Genomic DNA, 8,552 nt, shown 5'->3' on the forward strand with positions numbered 1-8,552 from the left:
CACTTTTACTCATCCTGTTTCAGCCTATCAAGTATTGGCTGCACAGGGCAATGTGGAGGCAGAAAAGACACTACATCTAGTACATACAACAGCATCTCTTCAAAGGGACAAAACTGCTATTAACAAGATGCCTTCAACAGCTGGTGAGTCATTTGAAGAATTTGGAGTAAATTCTGATGATGATGACTTTGTTTCTTCTGATGGAAGCATGAACTTAGGGGGAGATGAAGGCCCTAGTTCTATTCCAAATCTACCTGAATGGGCCTTCACAAAGGAGTCTACAACAGGGCAATTCAATGTCTCCTTAGTCAAACAAATCAGTACTATCAAACAGGCCATTCAGAAAACTTCTCATGCTGGTACAAAGGCTATCCTTACAGCTCACTTGGACTCACTACATCTCATGAAGTTGCAGCAAGTAAGACAGAATCTGAGTGTGGATGAACTCAGAAAGGATATTGCTGACTTGAAATCCTACAATTCTGAAAAATTGAATTCAGTCATGCCCTTTGGTACAATGCAGGACATTTTGTTGAGATTGAAAAAGGAATCACATACTGAAAAGAGGCTGGCCAAATTGGAAGACAGAGTTCAAGTTATTGAAGATTCTGTGGCCACCATTCTTCACAACCAACAATCTCAAACAAATCTACTTATGCAGCTGGCAAAAGCACAGGGCTTGACCCCTCTCCTTGATGATAACAAAAAGGGGGAGAGTAAAAGGGAAGGGGAAGGAGAGCCATCTACAAAAATCCAAATATCTAAAGTGCTAGTTCCTGCCATCACTACTTCTCCAATCATTCAAATCAAAGGAAAGCCTGATGGAATTGATTTAATCCAGCTAGCAGCAGCTGAAATTCAAGTGAAAGAGCAAAGGAGGAGAATTGATGAAAGGATGCAACAGCTGTTTGGCTCAACATAAGATAAATCAATATCTGTGAAACATAGCACAAAGGTTGAACCAATCAATATGGAGCACAAGCCAGAAAGGAGAAATAAGGTTGGAGAGACTTCTTTCAAGAATCTAAAACCTAAGGTTCTCAAGCCCAACACCAGATCCAGCAAGGACTCCACAAAGAACCCTCTAGACTTTGCTCAGATGAAAGAAGTGGACTTTCCTCTTCCAAAGCCTGATGAAGACAAAGTTTTGGGTACTAGCATCATAAAACACAAGGAGACCATAGATGAGGCAGTAAGGAGAAACATGGCTATTATCTTTAGAGAGGGAAAGAGCATATGTGTGATGCAAGGACATCCCAAATTCTCTATAGCCAAGAGGGAAGAAACCAAAAGGTTAAAGAAAGAAGCTGAAAAACTCAAGGCTGACAAAAGAGCACAAGCAAAGCTTGAACAAAAGCTAAAGTCAAGTCTAGTTGAAAATGAGAAAGGAATTGAAGTCAGGGGTGAAGACAAGATTGCAAACTTAGATGAGGTTTTTGGGAGTATATTTGGTGAAAGCATGGAGGAAAAAGAGGGATGGCAGAAGGGAAACAGAAGAAAGGCCAAGGCACATAGAAGGAGTGAAGGCAACACTGAAGAAACTAAATCTCTACCTTTCATACCTGAACCCTTTGTTGCTGATCCCACTATAAACATCCATGGTGAACCAATCATCCCAAAAGAGGAACCTATTGATTGGGACACCATCAATTTGCCTACCTTTTTAACCACTCTTCCACTACCAAAGAAACAGAAAAGAAAATCCAAATCTACACCTCCCCTAAACTCTAAGAAATTCACTCAAAAACATAAACCTAACCCTAAGCCACCCATTTCTAAAGATGATTATGTTCACATCTGTGACATAAAAGAAATTTCAGACATTGAACTCTATCTGGATGAGCTGGAGGATGTAAGGGGAATTGCTGCTTACAGACAGCTACCAGAGAGATTGGTGTTCAGATACAAAGGAGCTGGGGAAAGAACATGGCCTCTCTACAGGATTCTGAATGAAGGCTACTCTACCTTGATCAGAGTCTTTTCAGCCATACAAAAGGATTCTGGCTTTACCAGGACTGCCAAGACTAAAATTCTCAACAAGATTGCCAACATAAGGAAAACTTGGAGGGAGCCCAATGCTTTGTCCAGAACCTTACTCATTCAAGAAAGGGGAACTACAATTCACAAATCACCTCATTGGTTGATGGAATTCAGAGATGATAAAGGAGTCAGAAGATTTTTCAGACTTGAAGACCAACTCAAGATTGCCAGCAATGAAACTCTCAAAGAAATGCAATCTAAGTTGGATATCAGTGATGAAGATGAAGCTGAATTCTTCAGACAACTCCAACTCCAAATTGAGGAAAATGACAAAGGGCTAGGAAAGAAAACCAGGGATCAAAGAAGAAAAAGATGATTTGCTCAGGCTAGTGGAGCACCCTTGGAAACACTGTAAATCTTCAATTACCTTCTAGTACATACACTTTTGCAGCACTTTTAAATTTCTACTTAGTTTCAATTCATATATTTGTTAAGTGTTTTGTTATCATCAAGTTAACCTTGAATTTATGTCTACAATTCTTATAGACATAAATAGGGGGAGATTGTTAGGAATATATATGCATTAGTTTGATGATATGTTTAACAAAACACTTAAGTAGAAATCTAGTGTTTGTAGCCTCAACGGATAAGACCACTTTGGCTATCCGTTGATGGTGTAGCTTTACTTAGAAATAAGTCTAGTGTTGTAGCACATTTCAGTCTCTGAATTTGAGATATAATTCTTAAATGTTGAGGGAAATTATAAGTCATGTTGACTACTAAAGGATATGCAGATAGGAAGGCCAATTGTAAATATTTTATGCCTTGTAATTTTGTATAAATGAAATGGTGTCAACGGATAACTTAAAGACCTTCAACGGATGAGAAACAAAGCTTCAACGAATGTCTCTAAAGCTTCAACGGATAACATCCTTCAACGGATGAGTGCATCAACGGATAGAGCTTCAACTGCTAACACATCAACGGATAAAGCCATCAACGGATGAAGGCTTCAACGGATGTTCTGTTAAATAGCAGTTGACAAGTGGTAGTTGTACCTACAAACAGAGGCACATGGGTTGACAGAGACAACTGAGATGTGGTAGCCTATTTCAGGAACATCAAAAAAAGCAGCCGTTCTACTCTAGTATAAAGAGGCAATAGTCAATAATGCACTGGAGTGAAATGGAGAAGAAACAAGTGGAGAACTTATTTTATTATTGTACTTTTTATCTTTGTCTTCACTTGTAAACTTGGTGTTATATAAACCAAGTAGCAGCTAGTAATTAGAATAGAATTTTTCCAGAGCTGTTTAGAAAAATCTTGAGAAAAATTATCTAGTTTGTACTAGGATGCAGCTGTGATCAACTTCTTGAATCACAGATTTTCTGAAATACCATCTCTGGTTGAACAACAAATCCACCAGAAAAGTTTTTAAGGTCTGTTGTGTTCTGTACTTTTGTGCTTGAATATATATCTGTCTGTATTAGCTTAAAGCAATTCACACACTTGTTTATCTTAAACACACAGCCTTTGAAACTGCTCAAAACTTGAAAAAGTTTTGAGATTTACATTCAACCCCCCTTCTGTAAATCTCATTGTTAGTTCACTAGGAATAACAGTGACTATGACTATTTTTATCTCACCTAATTATATTCTGATTAAATATGACCGTTTCAGTATTTACTACAAATAAGTCAAGTAAATAAATAATGTCATGTAAGCATCAGAGTTTCCATCAGGATTTGCATCAGAACTTGACTTACATCAGAATTTAACGGTCATCAGAACATGGCTTCTGTACTCAAAAAGTGAATGTTTGTTACTGTGATTCTTCATACAAATACTGACTTGTTTCTTCAGAGTTTAATCATCAGAATTTTCATCAGAACTTGTCCTCAGAATTTATGCAAATGACACTTAACTGTTTGTCAAAAACAACTTAACCACCACAGTAATTTTCAGTATTCATATGGAGTGAAAGTGTGTGCATTAGCAGAATATCATATAAAGATTAAAGTCTGATAAACTTCAGTACATCTTAGAAATAAGACATAACAAAGAAAAGTGCTTAAAATCTGTCATTAATAATGAAGTCTACTATAGAATAAATTTATGAAAGAATCCACCTCAACTGTTTGTGCTCATTTTATGCATCTTTTAACATTCTTTTTCACAGTGGCTTCTCAGTGTAAGTAAGTCACAACTGCTATCAGAATTTATGCTATTATCAGAGTATTTCTCCAGTAATCAGAGAATGTGAAAAGTCACCAAGAAAAAATTATTTGCTATTCTAATGCATATAACTTAATACCAGCAATGCACTTGGGTCTTCCCTTCCACATATTTACTCTAGATCTCAAAGGAGTACCTGACTTCAATTTTCTTTTCTTTTCTTTTCTTTTGATAAGTGAGGCTTATCAGGCATGTGGTTCATCCTTAAGATTTACTGACATCAGAATTTGACAGATAAGAAGCAAGAATCTAGTTTGTGACTTAGTAATAAGATACACAAAGTAAATTTGACTACGCTCAACATCAGAATTTGCTTGAGTTAATGAATTTCCACATAAACAACTAATTCAAATATGGGATTTCTAGTATGTTAAAGACTACTAGGTCAGCATCTAGCACAGTTATCCTCATTGGATTGAATAGTCACAAAACATTCAAAACACTATTAGAGTATATAGATCCACATCAGATAATAATCAGTATTTAATATATTACAATTTAAGCACAGATGACATGAAGATAAGAGAATCTGTAAACACTGATCATAAAGTCTGATGCATGATAACAAAAACTAAGTAGGTTTAGAGAAAGAACCTGAAACCATTCCAAGTTCATTTACCAGTCTTGTAAAAGTAGCTTCACATAGTGGTTTTGTGAAGATATCTGCTAGTTGTTGATCTGTTAGAACAAAATGTAATTCCACTGTACCTTCCATCACATGTTCCCTTATGAAATGGTACCTAATGCTGATGTGCTTTGTCATTGAGTGTTGAACTGGATTACCTGTCATAGCAATAGCACTTTGATTATCACAGTAAATAGGTATTTTAGAAAATTCTAACCCATAATCCAGTAATTGATTCTTCATCCAAAGAATTCGTGCACAACAGCTTCCTGCAGCAATATATTATGCCTCTGCAGTTGATGTAGAAATTGATTTCTATTTCTTGCTAAACCAAAAAACCAATCTGCCTCCAAGAAATTGGCAGCTTCCACTAGTGCTTTTCCTGTCTATTTTGCATCCTGCAAAATCTGCATCTAAGTAACCTATTAGCTTAAAGTCTGATTCTCTAGGATACCACAATCCTAGATCAGCTATACCCTTGAGGTACTTAAAAATTCTTTTCACAACTATTAGATGAGGTTCTCTTGGATCAGCCTGAAATCTTGCACAAAGACAGGTAGCATACATGATATCAGGTCTACTTATAGTTAAATAGAGTAAAGAGCCAATCATACCTCTGTAGTTAGTAATATCTACTGATGAACTAGTATCTTTATCTGACTTGGTTGCAGTGGCCATGGGAGTGGATGCAGTTGAACAGTCTTGCATTCCAAATTTCTTCAGTAAATTTCTGGTGTACTTGGATTGATTGATAAAAGTACCTTCTTCATTTTGCTTGACTTGAAGTCCCAGAAAATAGCTAAGTTCTCCCATCATACTCATTTGATATCTTGACTGCATTAGCTTTGCAAAACTTTCACATAGTTTGGCATTAGTAGAACCAAATATGATATCATCAACATATATTTGTACCAAAAGTAAGTCCTTTCCATGGTTGAGGTAGAACAGTGTTTTATCAATTGTACCTGTGTAAAATCTACTTTCCAGAAGGAATTGAGCTAAAGTCTCATACCATGCTCTTGGAGCTTGCTTAAGGCCATAAAGTGCTTTGTCTAATCTGTAGACATGATTTGGAAATTTTGAATCTACAAATCCTGGAGGCTATTCAACATATACCTCTTCTTCCAATTCTCCATTGAGAAAAGCATTATTCAGCTTGATAAATCAGAATTATCAGAATTTGGCTCATCAGAACTTGATAAATCAGAACTTGAGGAGCCAGTGACAGGGGTTCTGATGCTTCTTGAGAGTCTTGAGTTGTGGTAGGATCTTCAGCTTGCTCCCCCTGGACAGGTGCATTTTCCTTTGGAATTGTTACCACAGTTTCAATGACATCAGAACTTAACCCGTTAAAACTTACATGATCAGAGTTTAAGTCATCAGAATTTACAGAATCAGAATTTAAATCTTCATTTTCAAATCTCAGCTGATCATGATCATTGAAATCTTCAAGTCCAGTAATCTTCTTATCATCAAAAGATACATTGATAGATTCCATGACAACCTTTGTTCTTAAATTGTAGACTCTGAAGGCTTTTATGGAAAGTGGATATCCAACAAAAATTCCTTCATCATCTTTTAGATCAAATTTTGACAGTTGTTCAGGATGAGTCTTAAGAACAAAACACTTACATCCAAATACATGAAAGTATTTCAGATTTGGCTTCTTTTTTTTCACCATCTCATATGGTGTTTTTCCATGCTTGTTTATGAGTGTAGCATTCTGTGTAAAACAAGCAGTCTGCACAGCTTCAACCCAAAAGTAGGTTGGTAGCTTTGCTTCATCAAGCATAGTTCGTGCAACTTCAATGAGAGTCCTATTCTTTCTTTCTACAACTCCATTTTGTTGTGGAGTTCCAGGTGCAGAAAATTCTTGTTTGATTCCATGCTCTTTGCAGAATTCTTCCATGATTGAATTCTTGAACTCAGTTCTATTATCACTTCTTATAATTTTAATAGAATCTTTGACCAATTTATCCAGTTGTCTGACATGATCAGTTAGAGTAGATGCAGTTATATTCTTCTTGTTCAAGAAATACACCCAAGTGCATCTTGTGAACTCATCCACTATAACCATAGCATATTTCTTCTTTGCAATAGACATGACATTGACTGGACCAAATAGATTGACATGCAGTAGGTGATACGGCTCAAGAATTGAAGATTCAGTTTTGCTCTTGAATGAAGATTTTCTTTGTTTTGCCTTTTGACATGAATCACAAAGGCCATCAGGAGCAAAAACTGATTTTGGCAGTCCTCTCACAAGATCTTTCCTTACAAGCTCATTTATGTTGTTAAAATTTAAATGAGAGAGTCTTTTATGCCAATTCCAGCTTTCTTCAATTGATGCTCTACTCAACAGACAGATTACAGAACCATCAGTACTTGTTGAAAGTCTCGCTTCATAAATGTTACCATGCATATAACCTTTCAGAACCACTTTTCCAGTAGAATTGCTTACAACTTCACAGTGTTCTTCAAAGAAATCCACATGATAACCTCTGTCACAGATTTGACTCACACTTAGCAGATTGTGTTTAAGTCCTGAGACAAGAGCTACTGTTTCAATAACGACATTCCCAAGATTGATATTGCCATATCCCAGAGTTTTTCCCATATTGCCATCTCCATAAGAAACTCCTGGGCCAGCTTTCTCCACAAAGTCTGATAGCAGGGCTTTATTTCCAGTCATATGTCCTGAACATCCACTGTCTAGAACTAGGATGTTTTTCCTGTTGCCCAGCAATCACAAAGACCACTATTGGTTAGTTTTAAGGACCCAGACTTGCTTGGATCCTTTGGCCTTTTTAAGTTTGTTAGCATTTGCAGCGGATTTAGTTTCAGAGTTTATGCTAACATGCTGTTTATCAGGATTTATATCAGACTTTGCATCAGACTTTACACTAGAAGGAATAATACTAACTTTCTTCAAAGAAGGTTTTATTTGATAATAATCATAGTACAAACTATGATATTCCTTACAAGTATAAATGGAATGCGGTAAACTACCACAATGAAAACAAGGATTTTGTGGCTTAAACCTAACAGACTGACTCATAACTCCTGATTTAGGAGGTAAAGAGTTTATATCTTTATTTTTCTTACAAAAAGAAGCAAGATGGTTAGAGTTTCCACAGTTATAACATTTCTTTCTAAGAGCATTAGGAATAGGCATATAATTATTGCTTTTATTCACACCTCCCTTTTCATTCCTATTTTTCCTAGCTTCCTTTACCTTGTTCACATTTCTAATCTCTTTCAGCTTTTGCTTAAGCTACTTCTTTGTCATTAATCCAATGTAACTTCAGCTGGTTTATCCTGTTTAATTTGTCAGAAGTTGACTTTTCTTTGACTTCTGTCCTAGACTCTTTCATCTTTTCATAATCAGACTTTACGGTTTTTGCTACAAACTTAACAGGATTTACCTTTGGCTTAGCAGTCTGTTTAACAACAATTGGCTCAATTTGTTCAGTTCCTTTTTCACTTTTATTATCTCCATAACCTAAGCCCTCTTTCCAGTTTCCACTACTTAGTAAATTCCGAGTTGTTCTTCCAGAGTTAGTCCAAGTTCTGATAATCTCTCTTTCCTTTTCTAAGTCAGTTTTTAGAGATTCATTTAATTTTAACACTTCATCTCTAACATACAAAGCATCATCTTTTTCTTTCTTAGTTTGATGAAGAAAAACTAACTCCTTTTCTAAATAATTATTTC

Source organism: Apium graveolens, chromosome 8, assembly GCF_009905375.1.
Source record: "Apium graveolens cultivar Ventura chromosome 8, ASM990537v1, whole genome shotgun sequence".
NCBI lineage: Eukaryota > Viridiplantae > Streptophyta > Magnoliopsida > Apiales > Apiaceae > Apium > Apium graveolens.